Here is a 4153-nt window from a genome sequence, read left to right as displayed (position 1 = left end):
GGTACAAGCAGCCACACACGCACGTGCATGCACGTCGCTATATAAGTGCAATAATGTTGGACGCGACGTTAAACCCAATTTCACCTCACCTCACCTTAAATGAACATATCAATCCATATAGATCTAGTGGCTAATCTCATCGTGTTAACATGTGAAGATCCGGGTTAGGATTGATTTTCAGATTAACCATGCTAATCGTAAGAAGAAACTAACGGGATCGGGTGGTGAGACGAGCTGATTTGGTTGATGCATGTCATCGTATGCCAATTGTTGACCGATGCTGATGATGTAATCAGTGGGTTGTCTGGTCAGACTCGATTATTTACAGACCGCCGTCATAAGCTGTAGTATTGCTGGGTCCGGTGTTAAACAACAACGAAGCATACATATACTTGATGTGAAGACGTTTTCAGGTGCACAGACATGGTGGAACCGGACAGGTACACCTGGGTTGTGGTTGCTGCTTCATTCGCATCCTTCCTCTTTGGCCCCAGCATCAGCTACGCAGTTGGTGTGTTCTATGTTGCACTGCTGAATGAATTCAACGAGGATATAACACTAACAGCCTGGATGGGATCCCTGTTCTCCAGCATGTTCGCTCTAACAGGTATGGGGAAATACATTGAGAAATACATATGTTGCAACATATTCCGTGGTATGTGATTGTGCAGCCATGCTTTTTTAGTGTATAAATCGAAAAATATTTAGCAGACGAGTGTTTCCTAATTGGTTGGGTAATAGAATACTAATACTAATACTATAGTCCTTTGTGCTGCAAAATCGTACCAATAAAATGCAAAACAGATATAAATCCGAAAACAATAATTCGTCTTAAATGACATGAAAGTAATATGTTTGTTCATATCAACTCGTAACCATTATTTCAGACATTTTCATGAAGTAGGGAAAAAAGTTGTTTAACAAACTTTCATGAAATTGTTGTGCTTCAATGGATGTTGTTACAATGGGGTATGCGCAATAAACATAACAGCTTTAGGGCATAGCGGAACACAGGGATAGTCTCAAAACGTCTTTTCTGAAATATTTTCATTGTCACTGTCACTGTTACTGTCAACTGAAATAATGGTTTGACTGACAGTTGCATGATCTAAACCGTGTTCTTTACAACATGAAGCTTTAATTCCGGTCCCAATGTTGTCAGTGCACCCTCTCCGACGTGCACTAATTATAATGTGAAATCCCAAGGTTTTCAAATCAACTGTTAATGTCATCATGTACCGTATTGTATTGATCCATTTACCTCGGTCTTTTAATTATATCATTTGCATATGAAAATTAGGTGAATAGCAATACCAAGAACATCGCTAACATTGCTTCGATAATATTTTACAGATTCGCGTTGTATATTCCGTTTAATAACTACTACAGAAAGACACGCTTCTGAGTTAGACTTTTCATTTAACATGATTTTATTACTTAAACGACAGAAGTGGGTTTGCCTAACACGCGCGAATTTCACTAGCAAATGCAGGGCTGTTCAGTTTACAGTGCAGAACCAATTGTAACAACATACATCTAAACACCAACAATTTCATGTGAGTTTGTTAAAAAACGTTTTCCCTACTTCATGACAATATCTGAAATTATAGTGACGAGTTGGTATGGACAAATAAACAACTTAATGCCATTTAAGACCAAGTGTTGTTTTTGGATTTAATTCTATTTTGCATTTCATCGGTACGATATTACAGCAAACGGACTATAAAATAACAGTTTATGTGTCAGGGCCCTATCTCCATGAGTGAGTGAGTGGGTTGGGTTTAACACCTTTTCTATCAGTATTCCAGTTATAGCACGGCGTGTCAGCTTAATGTGTGATGAAAGCCCGAAGTGATGCAGGTCTCAGACGTTTACCACTTCCGTGAAACCCACGCACACGGGTATGGTGCTGACAAACATAGAAACATAATCGTGGCGAACCGGGATTCGAACCCACAACCATAGGTTTCTGGTGTACCCAAGGGACGCAAATCTGCACAGCGAATCGGGGTGTATTTACCGTGATATATGGACCACCTTATTTTTGGCTTAAAACATAAATTGTGTGTGCAAGTTCATGAATTACACGTTTCAATGATAGTTCTTGTAGACGTCTATGTGTGTTGCGTTGTTATCTATCTGGGCTGCTTCATCTTGAATATATGTGCACGGTGATCCAGTCGTCTTAGGCGCCACAGTTAGCAGGGTGATGTTGATCCTTAACGTTCCAGGATCCAATTATGTTTGGTTCGAATCATAGATGCGTCCTAATTAGGATTTTTGGACTAACAGCACAATACTCGGGTGTGTGTGCTTAACCTTTTCGCGAACACCTGGTGTTATCACTAATTTGCAGTGATCTACTGATATAACTTATACAGTGGTTTTGCCTCTTACGCCCAATAGAATCTCTGTTGTTGTCGTTTTATAGATTCACAAAGATCCTGACTTATATCTTCAGGAGAACAATTGACTTTCCTTGGTTTGTGTTTGTGACGGGTCCCACCGATGACCACCAGGATACGCTCACCTTTTCGCGAGCACCTGGTATCAATACTGTTAAATAAGGGTTCATAAACACGTGCTCATGATATATTCGACATGAGAATCGTACAATCGACTCTGCTTCAAGCCAATAATTTTTTATTATTAAATTACGGTTTAACTGTCCATTCTGATTGTTTACAATTGTGTAATTGAAATGTGGCTGAGATATTGCATATGTTTAAAACTTCCCTTTCCTTTTCAGGTCCCATCGCCAGCTTGATAATCAACCACTTTGATTGTAGAACGTGTGTGGTGATTTCAGGAGCTTTAATGATGATTGGTTTCGCAACCAGCTCTCTGGTGACTGACATGAAGCTGCTGTTCATATCCTATGCCTTGGTAGCAGGTAGATATGGAGTGTTAAGTCCACGCTTTATTCAGAAAGTCTATCCCCAGTGTCTTGTCTTTTTAAATTCAAGTTTGGAGGAAAAATTATGTTATTGGTTTTACCAGAAAATTCGATAGATTTCACTCCAATTGTATGTGAAGACGTGTCTTCATCAGAATACATATTAAGTATCTAAGAAAGGCTGCATGGGTACCAGACTACCACGTTATCATTAATACGGAAAGTCTTTCATTGTTTTCTGGATATTAGACATTACTTAACAACACTTTATTTGCTGAGGAGGCACGGTTGAACCATCTATCTCAATTCATTTCCCCTCTGCACAAGAAACGTACAACCTTAATGCTCATGATACTGGTAGTTTGTGGAAATATTTCAGGAAAGATAATCTTCTTTACTGGTAGGAAAGGCCTTGCTAACCCCTTCGCGAACACCAATGTAATCTCTGGCGTGAACATAATTTCTTATCTATCCATGTACAATGTACATTATAAAGGGGTACGATTAATCCATGCATTGTGCGGAGTTGCTATCTTTAGTCGCTCAAGATACTTCTTTCAAGGATCCAATTGGCTAAGTTCACCTATGGTTTCCCAAAAATGGTTAACGACCATGCGTGACTTTGGGCTTTCTGCTCGTATCAAGCCTACCTGGAACAATTTCCAATGTGACATTAAACCAAACTTTCCTACCCACCCTCTAAGTGTATCCATCACCTTAAAGGGTCCGCATCCCCAATATTCCATATTATCGTGTCAAGTAACCAGTAGAGCTCTGTTTTGATTTATTGATGTTTCAGGTCTTGGCACTGGTCTAGCACACACTGGCAGTTCAGTCATTCTTGGATACTACTTTCCAGAGCATGCAGGCTTAGCTACAGGTATATCAATTTCTGGAGTTGGACTTGGTATATTTGTACACCCCCCTCTTGTGGACTATCTATTGGAATCATACGGGTTTCATGGAGCCTTTCTTATGGTTGGGGGCATCACGTTTCACGTTTGTGTTGCCGGGATGCTAATGCGACCAACAGCATTTGAACGAAAAAGGCGACACGTGGCTGAGAAGAGCAAATCCAGAAGGACAATGTGCGTCGATATATGCAGATTTTACTGTCTTGAGTAATTTATCATTTTTATGCTTTATATTCAGTCTTTTGTGTTTTGCACTTGCTGTGTCAACAGAATATCTCTTTCTGCCGGATTTCTTTATAAAACAGGGATCTACATTCCAGGAAGGAGCCTTTGTTATATCAGC

General features: G+C 39.8%; 1 pseudogene; it reads left to right on the top strand.

Moving 5' to 3' along the window:
- The first annotated feature begins 423 nt into the window (after nt 1–423).
- The window catches only part of LOC139448442 (monocarboxylate transporter 12-like), a 6334-nt pseudogene continuing 2604 nt past the window's right edge, over nt 424–4153 (top strand).

Source organism: Haliotis cracherodii, unplaced genomic scaffold (genome assembly GCF_022045235.1).
Source record: "Haliotis cracherodii isolate W230 unplaced genomic scaffold, xgHalCrac1.p SCAF_7, whole genome shotgun sequence".
Classification (NCBI taxonomy): Eukaryota; Metazoa; Mollusca; class Gastropoda; order Lepetellida; family Haliotidae; genus Haliotis; species Haliotis cracherodii.
Note: the sequence above shows the minus strand (reverse complement) of the source record. Positions and strands in the feature narration are given on the sequence as shown.